General features: G+C 46.3%; 1 long non-coding RNA gene across 3 annotated transcripts in view; it reads left to right on the forward strand.

Moving 5' to 3' along the window:
• The window catches only part of LOC135447728 (uncharacterized), a 60334-nt gene extending 54271 nt beyond the window's left edge, over window positions 1-6063 (forward strand). For 2 of the 3 annotated variants that reach the window (XR_010440272.1, XR_010440270.1), the window contains one exon: window positions 1068-1415. This is a non-coding gene — a long non-coding RNA (uncharacterized LOC135447728). Of the gene's footprint in view, window positions 1-1067; window positions 1416-5641 lie in introns of those variants that run through there. The other variant, XR_010440271.1, reaches the window with a different exon arrangement.
• Window positions 6064-10130: the final 4067 nt, after the last annotated feature.

Genomic DNA, 10130 nt, shown 5'->3' on the forward strand with positions numbered 1-10130 from the left:
TCCCTTACACTGCTGTAGGATGCTACTAAACACTGAAATGACTGGGGTGAGGTGAAGTGTTAGCAGCACATTTGCATGGGTGGGAAAACCAAATGAGCACTGTTAAAATTGAAATGAAACCACCAGTGATGCAGCAGATTGTAGTGGGTTACAAAACAGGAGAAAGCTTAAACATGTATGGATATTTTATAACTCCATCATTGGGTATTTTAAAGCACAGGGCAAGCAGCAGTGAGTAAATATTAAGGGCTATAATTTTTGCACAGTGTTTAGTCATATATTAAATGTTTACAATATACTTCTCTCCCAAAATTCAGCCTACAGGGAAGAATATTCTGTTTTTCTGGAAAGTGCTTGTCCAAGTCATAGAACAGGTTGGGATGTGCTTATTTGCCCTTTCTACAAAGATTGCAATGCTTGCCAGGAGGGGCAGGTGGGGAGGGGGTTTGTCTGGACCAGCCAGGTGATGACTGGAGGTTGTAAATGAACAAGTCCTGGAATTTGTTCCAACAGTGACTATGTTGTGAATTGGGCACTAAAGCAGGAGTTGTGGGTGCCCATAAACAAGCCCAGCTCTGAGAGCTGAGTGCAGGGATGTGCCTGCAGCTGTGCCTCAGCTGTGCACAGGGGGTGGGAGTGCTTCTGGTGCCTCACACTCACTCCTGCTTCCTGTTCTCCTCCTACTTGAGGTGGCCTTTCAAGCAGATTTACTTCCTAAATAAAAAGTGCTGGACAGTAAATGTGAATTGCAGTAATAAAGTAATTTACTCACTCTTGTTCTGTCTGCTATAGACCTTGAATAAAAATGGATGTGCATTTAGAAAGCCTGACTGCTTCCTAAATCCTGAGAATGTGGGATTCTGTTGGGTGCTAAATACTGCAAATTAGAGCATGCATTTTCTATAAATGTTCAACAGTTTCAGATTGGCCATGATTTGCCTTTATTTTGACTGCTACCAGCCAGGACTGGACAGCACACAGACACTTCTTCCATTTGATCTGCAAACTCAGATGCAACAACTACTTTGTTGGAGGGACAACATGACCAAGTCTTTCTCACCCAACAGCTGACTGAAGGACCCAGCAAGCTGCTCCTGGATGCAGTGGAAGGTTGGATTGCTTCAGCAGCCCTGAACTGCCTCAGCTCCCCAGCATGGTGATGCTTGGAAGGAAATCCTACAACCTTGAGCACACACCCAGCTTCTCCCAGTCACGCTGTCCTGCATAAAGGTATGCTGCTCTTTTACACCCTTGTCACTGCAGTTATGTGGATATGTTATACCCACCCTCTCTGCTTTTCATCTGTCTGTCACCAACTAGCAGTTGTTGATGATTTATAGGATTAGATTTCAGAGCTCATTAACCAACATAAGAGCATCTATGTGCTAATTTCATCCTGTCAAATATTATTTGTAATAAACATGCTGATAATTTCACCCAGTGGGGTTTATTGACTAAAACAGCAATGAGGCAGTGCCCACACACTGCTCTGCTGGGTCTGTCATTAGTGAGCAGGCTGGGTGGCACAGCCCCATGTGCTCCTGGAACCCTGCTCAGCATTTGTCAGATGGGAGAGCCTGATTCAGCAATCCCTGCTGCTGTCAGTGGAATGGTGACACTTAGAGCCCTTCCTTTCCCTGGTAATTCCAATGTCTTTAAAAGCATCCTCAGAACACAGGCCTGTACATGGGTATTTTCTTTTTACCTGAAAGCTCATGCCAGCATTTATAGCTTAGGCAACAAATGTTATTTATTTTGAGAGCCTAAGGGACCATCTGTTAGCAAAGCAAGGAAAATAAAAGGATCTGAAGGCACAGTTGGTCCCATGGCTCCAGGCTTTGGATGCTGGGACCCAAAGTTCCTTTCAGTAATGTTCCACACTTGCTCTAAGCTATGGAATGCTTGGAGGTGGCGTTCTCAACCTGCCTGATGTTCTTCATGCCACCCAAGCCCACCTCTGTTGTGTGGTTTCTCTTCCTTTCAGGAAGCAAGGCAAGGTTCTTAATCCCACATCCCTGCTTAGGGCAAATGACTATTGACAGGAAAAGCTGCATTAAAGCAGTGCTTGTCTTACAGCCAACTCCAGAGAGTCAAAAATCAGTGAGTAGAAACTCCAGAGAGAAATAAGGACATACCTTGTGAGGCTGGATGCTGAGAGCTTGGGATGGGACTGTATTGTGACAATTGTGACGCTTGTGACAACTGTAAAACTAGAAGACAATCCAAATTCTCCATGGTGGGAGTGCTGGGGTGAAGGAAAGAAGGTGGAGCTGGAGAAGGCTGTGCATGCAGGGCCAGGGGTACATGGGATGCACGTGAGCCCCAGGCTGTGCCTGTACAGCCACAGGGAAGGGTTCTGGAGAGAGCTGTCTCCTCTCCAGGCTGCTGCTGGGGTTGTTTGGGGCAGGAGCCACCTCCACCACATCCCACACTCCCACTTTCCCTGGGCACAGAGTGAGGAATGGGCATCAAGCACCAAGGATTTGTTACAGGACTCACCACTGTTGTGCCAGCCTGGGGTGTTCTGTTACAAAGGCAGGCTGGTGGTGCAATATAAACAACAATAAACCCTGCTGGCATAGCAATTCTGTGGTTAGGCCAATTCCCCATATTTAGAGAAAATGATTTCTATGTATTTATTAAAGTCTGTAGCTGCTGTGCTGAGGATTGATAGCACTGGTACCCACTAGATGAACAGATGGTGCTTCTCCTGTGTTTTGTTACTGCTGTCACAGATGGGAGAGCTCCTGCTTGAGGAAAGCCCTGCTTGGCAAGTGCTACCTGCTGGGGGCTGGGATGAGGAGAGCAGCCTGGATGTCAGGTCCTGGAGTCTCCATCCAGGAGCCCATGGTCATTGCAAGCCTCCCCAGTGGTCAGGGCAAAGCTGGCTTAAGAGGAAAGTGCCATGAACCTTCTGTGCTTCTCTTTGACACCTCTGGTCTTCCACCCCAGCCCAGGCAGATTTACAGAGTGAGGGAGAGAGGCTTTTTCAGTGGTGGAAGCTTCTACAGTGCTTCCCTGCCGTGGTGCACCCTCCACCTGCAGGGCAGGGTGTGTGCCACCAGTGCTGTGTGCCCAGGTCCTGTTCATCCATCCAAGTACAGCCCAGTGCTGTATGAGCAGGGCCCAGTGCTGTGTGTCCAGTGCTGTCCATCCATCCCAGCAGAGCCCAGTGCTGTGTGTGCACAGTGCTGTTTCTCCATCCCAGCAGAGCCCAGTGCTGTGTGAGCAGGTCCTGTTCCTCCATCCCAGCAGATCCCAGAGCTGTGTGCACAGCCCTGTCCATCCATCCCAGCAGAGCCCATGGGACCCAGCCAGGGCAGCCTTGCCTTGCCCCTGCTATTCCTCCTTGGCATTAACCCACCAGACTTGGCTGCCATGCCCTGGGTTTTCCCAGATATTAACACTGAGGGCACATCTATCCTGAAATTATCTGTCCTGAGCCCTTAACTTGCAAGCCAGGCAGGCTGAGCTTTTGTACTGCAAAGGCACATGTGGCTTTCACCTGAGCAGACTTGTTTTAGAGTAGCCAGAGCTGCTGGGGATTGCATTGGGAAGGAAGTTTTGTGAAGTTTTTTACAGGTTCCTCTCCATTCTGCTCCCTGAGCAGCTCTATAAGCTTTGTTTGGCACATGATAAAAGCTCTTGTGTGGTTTGGCAGCCAGTTGTCTTGTCCCAGTGGCCAGGCCTGCAGCAGCAGCTCCCAGCTTAGCTCCTGTGCTGGCTGGGGGCATCTCCTCACTGGAGCTGTCACACTGCCAGAAAAATGCTTCAGCAGCTGCAGTCTGACTCCAACTGCTCTTAAAATCCCATTTACAGGATTTCCTCTCTGCTTTGCCGGGAGACAGTCCTGAGCAATGTGCTTAGCTGTTTGACAGGCTCTGCTGGCAGCTTCAGCAGTGAAACATGGCAGGAAAAGGGCAGGATGGCCCGTGACCCTAAAATGTTCTTGCTCCTCTGTGCTTGCCATTGATTCTGCTGCTCAATTTCCCAGCAAGACTAAGTCTAAATCATTTATAGGTAGGCATCTTTCCTGCTCTGAAAAGCTTCTTAATAGATTTGTAACTTGAAGGAACATTTTCCATTTTTTTAATGATAAAAAAACCGTTCAGGAGATGATCACCAATATCAGCATTTCTCCAAAGGTCACAAGCCTAAAACTGTTCAGGATTAATTTTTATTTTTACTTAATATATAATTTGAATGCAGAAGCAAAATAATGACAATGAAATTCAGAAGAATTTAAGCAAAATGACTTTGTTTCTATAGAAGCCTGTTAATGAGCAGAGTATTGATATTCACTTTAGGAGTGGGCCTTGAAAAGTTCAGTAATAGGATTTCTATTTTAACTCTACTGCTTTGAAGCTTAATTTACCTCTGCAGCATGTTCAGCTTTGAGGTGAACAAGCAGTAAAGAGGTTGTTCTTTGCTGGGAAATGCTTCTGATATTTCTGCATGGTGACAGGGGGACACCCAAGATCCTCAAGGGGACACTGTCCCTGCACTGACACCCAAACTCCTGAGTGTTCCAAGCTGGCCATGCAGGTGCTCAGGGTGCTCACCTGGCTCAGTTACAGCTTGCCAGCTCTGCACCACCTTGGACCCACAGGCTCCTATTTTCATAGATTGTTTTATTTCTTAGCTGAATGGAAGTGTATTTAATTCCAGGATTGTTTCTCTTTTCTGGAGAGGTTCACCAACCATTTTTAACCAAAGCCCTGGCTGCCCCTGCATCACCCCCAGCAGTCCCTGCTCTCTGCTCAGCTGTGTGTGTGGCACTGAGCTCAGGCACAAAGTGACACCCACTGCCCAAAGCAGTGCTCTCCAGCCAGCTGTGCCAGGGGCTGTGCCAGGGGGATCCATCTGGGTGTGGTGACAGGAGGGATCAATCTGGGTGTGGTACCAGAGGGATCCATCTGGGCGTGGTGCCAGGAGGGATCCGTCTGGGCGTGGTGCCAGGAGATCAGAGTGGGTATGGTGCCAGGGGAACCCATCTGGGTGTGGTGCCAGGAGAACCAATCATGGTGTGGTGCCAGGGGAACCAACCTGGCTGTGTTGCCAGTGCCCCCACAGTGGCCAGAGTGGGATGTGTGTCCCGAGCTGCAGTGCCCACTCCTGCCTTCTCCTGTCTCCCAAAGGTCCCCACCACCTCACCATGACAATTTAAAGAATGACACTCAGATGATTCTCAGTACCATCTGCCTAAACAGTGCTTTTTCTAGAAAGTCAATTAAGCTACAGTGCTTCTTTGCTGAGAATGATGGCTGCACTCTGATGAGAAATGCACTTGATAATTTAATAGGCATTTTGTCTTTTTCCTAACAAGATGTGTTGATTTCTGAGAGGTCTGTTATTCACAAAGAGAGGAAAATATATGAACTGAAGTAAAACATAGAATATTTATTAAGGTGAAGGATGTTTAATCTCTCTGAGCTAAAAATAAAACTTGTGAGCTATTCAGACTATTGGCATTTCCTAAATTTCTTTATCATTCAGATGTTGGGACAGTGGGTGGGGAAAATGGAAGCTCTTTAAATTAAAAAGAATTGTTATGAAATAATGGAAATAATAATGTTTTGAATTTTGAAGTAAAAAAAGAGTAATTTCAAGGTCAAAGTCAAAATGTTCAATAATTTTTTAGGGCTCCAGTTTGAATGAATCAGTCCCAATCTGCAGGAGGATTCTTGACATTTCAGTTCACAGAAGTTTCTGATTGTCTTTGGTGCTGGAATATAGAACATTTTCCGAGTCTTAAATGCAATATGATTGGAAAACACTTTTCCACTCAGCCCTGGTAAAACCTCCAAGGAAGGGGGTGAAGACACAGGCTCCCTGCCAGAGAACATGAGCTTTGCTAGACCAGCATCTCCATATTCTTTCTCTTAGAAAATGCTTTTTCCTCCACTCCAAATAGTGGAGGGCTGGAGGGAAGAGCAGGAGACACAATGACACTGTTCCATGCTGGCTGGAAACCCTGTGGTGCCTCTGGGGCACAGAAGGTCTGAATTTAAATCTTCCTCTGGTTTGGATCTGCTTCAAACAAATACCTGAAAGCACTGCCCTCCCCAGGGCCTCTCTGCCCAGATCTTGCAGGCAGACTCAGAAGAATTTGACTTTATCAGTGATTTATGCCTTGGAATGGAGACTGAGAGCAGGTGAGTGTGGGGCAGAGTGTGGGGAGAGGGAGAGGCTGGGAATGAGCCACACCAGGAGCTGACCAAGCAGGGCCATGGCAGGAACCAAAAGAACAGGCAGGAGGAAGAAAGCCACAGGCTTTCATCTGGCAAATCCTTGTTTTGCCTCATCCTGTTTTCCTAAAAAAAGTTAAATATGGAAAGTGGCATGTCCTCTAGATGGGACCACACTTCTGTATTTACTGTAAACGCACCTGTGCAGCTGGTAGTCAGTCCCTGCATGGCTGCAGGGCTGGAGCTGCCTTGGTTTGGTGCCTGGTACCAGAACTGAACTGAAATCCTGCAGAAAGCAAGCAGCCTGTCACTGCCCTGCCACAGCACTGCTGCAGGGGCTGCAGGTCTGAGACTGGCACAGGGTGCCTGCAAGCAGCCCCTGCTCACCAGGTGATGCAGCGTCTGCAGGGGCCAGCAGAGGAGATGAACAGCTCTGCTGCCTCATGGGGAATGCTTCAGCAAAGCCAGAATGCACTCTCTGAAACTGAGCTTCCACCCCACACAAACTGGTATAAGCTTTAGGGTTTATAAACTTTATAAGGTTTTATAGGTTTTATTATTATTATTTATACAATTATATAATATTATATAACTATATCATATTAATTATATAATTTTATATGTATATTAAATATATTATAAATATATTGTATGTATAATATATAATAATATAATTATGCATATTATATATAGTATATTATATATTATACATAATATTATATAATTATATAATATTTTTTTATCCCTTATTATTTATAAGGCTTTAAGGTTTTTATTAGATTTTATAAACTTTAGGGACCTCTGCTGTATGTGGTCCAGGATCCCCCAGCACAGCTGGAGCCCTGTCAGTGCTTGCACAGGCACCACCATGGGCACCATCCCAGCACCAGGCCAGAGCCCTTCCTGGTGAGCCTCTCATCCTGATGTCCCAGGACATGAGCACAGTGTCCCACAGTGGTCTGCTCCTCTTTCTGCCCTTCCCTGCCTTGTGAGTACATTTTTCTTTTGTCTCTTTGAATCTTCTCTAAGCCCCATTTAGAGAAAGAAATCTGTTATAGATCTTAAACCAAGCAATACTGTACTAGGATTACCACATTTTCCCTTGGACCAAGCACATGCAGAGAGAAGAGAGATAAAAATCACACACAGCTGTTCTGCAGAAATGGGCTTAATTTGCCCTTTGTTGTTGAAGAAGGTTTGGGGCGTTCTGACATTTTATGGGTTTGACTGATGACTCACCTCCATTTGCTCTCAAGTCTGGAATCTTGTCTCTCTGCAGCAGAAAGATGCCTGAAAGATCAACCTCTTATCTCAGGGGCTGAGTTCAAGGTGTCCCAGGATGGAAACCTACTTGTTCCAGAGCTGCTCCTGGACATCTCCTGCTGGGCCACCAAACATCCCATTGCTCTGCTTTCCCTGGCAGAAAGGTGTTCCCTGGCAGAAAGGTGTTCCCTGGCAGAAGGATTATTGGGCTGGGAAAGGCACAATAATCCAGCTGGTGTGGCACAGTCAGTAAAAGACAGAGCACACTTCATAAAGGACACCAGGTTTAAGATGTTTTCAGGTAACTCGAGACCAATGTAAGGTTTTTGTAGCAGTTAATAATGTGATATAGGCTCCTTAGAAGTTTTCTGGTCTCTATATTCTTGAAGTTATAGTTCTTCCTACTGAGTGGGAAGCTCTGAATATAATGTCCTGAGACTAAAGTGATGTTTTTTCAAAGTGTGTTTATGTAAATGCCAGAGAGAGGAACAGAGATTAAAAGTGCTGAGATTATGCCTGCAGCAAGAGCAAACAGGCGGATTTCATTTTTGGGACACTGAAGAAATGCAAAGTGGCCATCTGCCAAAGGTTCCTGTGAGCTCTCAAACAGTACTGTGAGGTAAAACAATATTGTAATTTAACTAGAGGGTGACTAATGCTGCTTCTGGCAGCTGCACAGGGGCTGGAAATATTTGCACAGCCTACACCTATGGATCTCCTCAGGATCCTGTTGGCAGTGATGCTGTGGGAAGGTCAGTTCCTGGGCAGGGACCCAACTGTTGTGTTCTGGGGCTTCAGGATCAATGTTATTCTGGTATTGACAGACATTCCTCACCTGAGCAACACCCAACAGAAGCCCCTGGAACCATCCCAAGTACCCTTTAATTGGAATGTATGATTTGTTTTTTAAAAAACCCAGTGTGTTAAATTACTGCAGTGGTTCAGGCAAGGACTGAATGAAATGGAGCTTCTTCTTTTGATTAAAAGGTGTAAATTAGTTTTGGAACAGGCTTGAATCTTGTGGCTGGATGAGACAAAACTCTCAATCCCTTTGCTGGTGTGTGCCACAGGACTGGTTGGCACCACAGGGCTTTGTGCTGAGCTTGCATGACATGCCTAATCTGCATTTTCTATGGAAAATCCTCTCCCTGCCCCTGCCCTCCCTACCTGGGAAATTGCATCTCTGAGTTTAGATAAAGGCTGTAATTCCTGTGTTTCCAAAAGGCCCTCCTGAAACATAAGCAGCATTCAAACAGTGCTTTGAGCCATCCCTTCCCAGGGCACAGCCACAGCTCAAGGCCAACCTCACAGCATTGTAATTCCAAGTGATTGGAATTTATGGTGGCTAATCTGTCACAGAGCATATGTTGGAGCAGTGTTCAGCTGATCAAGTGCATCAGCTGATAACTGCTGGTACCTCTGCTGTGTGATCTACAGCCTGATTCTGAGAGGAAGGTGTTTAGCCTGTGGCAGATTATGAGGCTAGAAAGAAGTAATAAAACCCAGTGAAGATTTAGGAGGAAAAGATAAAAGTTATTGAAAAGCAATTATCAAAAAGCAGCTGATGAAATGGTTCAGGTGTTACAGCACCAGCAGCAGTAATCAAGAGCCCTGCTGAATTGTTGGGCTGCTGCTCCATTCCAGATCTGGCTGGAAGCAGATGTTGAATGAAGGTGCCCAGCTCAGGGTAGCAAAAATGCAGGCAAATGAGGGGATAAAATAGCAGCCCTTTAAAAGTGATCCTGTTCAAGGGTACCACAAGGGATTTCCAAGGCAATTTTTTGCAGAATTTAATTAAAGTGCTTTGAAATTTCTGGGAAGTGAGAAATTGCTTGGCAGGATTGTTGGATTTTGGCACTGTGGAGGCTGAAGAGTGAGCCCTCACTGGTGGCCAGGCAGTGGAAATGTGCTTGGCTGGGTCTCATTTTGGAAAGTCTGAGGATTGTCATCAGCAATGTGGGCATCCCAGGCATGGAGGGATGGTAGGAGGAAGGGATCAGCAGCCAGGCATAGACAGGCTTGGCCTTGGTGCTGAGGAGCATTCCTCTTTCTCACCCTGCTCACATGTAAGGTTACTTGACTCATCTCAAAAATGTTCTGGAGATTGTGTTAGCAATCCAAGCTCGCTCTGTGGGGAAGTATCAATGACTTTATGCACTTTATTAATCAGTTTATGCACTTTTCCTCCAGCCTGCCATGATGCTGTGCATGCTCCCATTTCTGCTGCTGGGGCTGTCTGAGGGTTTGGACTCTGTTCTTCCCCAGCCACACCCAGTGAGGACAGGGCACAGGGACCTTCCCACCCCTCTGTCACTGTGTGCTGCTGTCAGGTCCCTGAGCAGGTGTCTCCTAGGTCAGGCTGCAGTTCACCCAGAGATTCATTCACCAATGGCCCTTGCAGTGCCAGCCTCAGGATGAGACTCATCCCCACCTTCAGGCAATGAGTCCAGCAGATTTTGCCGTCACTGCTCACTGTGTCTCACTGAGAAGTGCTGGGGTAGCTTTGCTTTAGAAAGAGGAAATGTGCTGATGAATTAGGAGCGGTGCCAGGCTCCCAAAAGGACTTGTCCTTTCTTTTTAATAAGGTGTTTTTCCTTGTAACCTCCCCATCATTTCTAATAAGCTCTTGTACTGTCAGAGCCACACTTTGCTTTCTTTCTCATTTTCCATCTCCTTATG

The sequence above is a fragment of the Zonotrichia leucophrys genome, chromosome 4A, assembly GCF_028769735.1.
Source record: "Zonotrichia leucophrys gambelii isolate GWCS_2022_RI chromosome 4A, RI_Zleu_2.0, whole genome shotgun sequence".
Taxonomy (NCBI): domain Eukaryota; kingdom Metazoa; phylum Chordata; class Aves; order Passeriformes; family Passerellidae; genus Zonotrichia; species Zonotrichia leucophrys.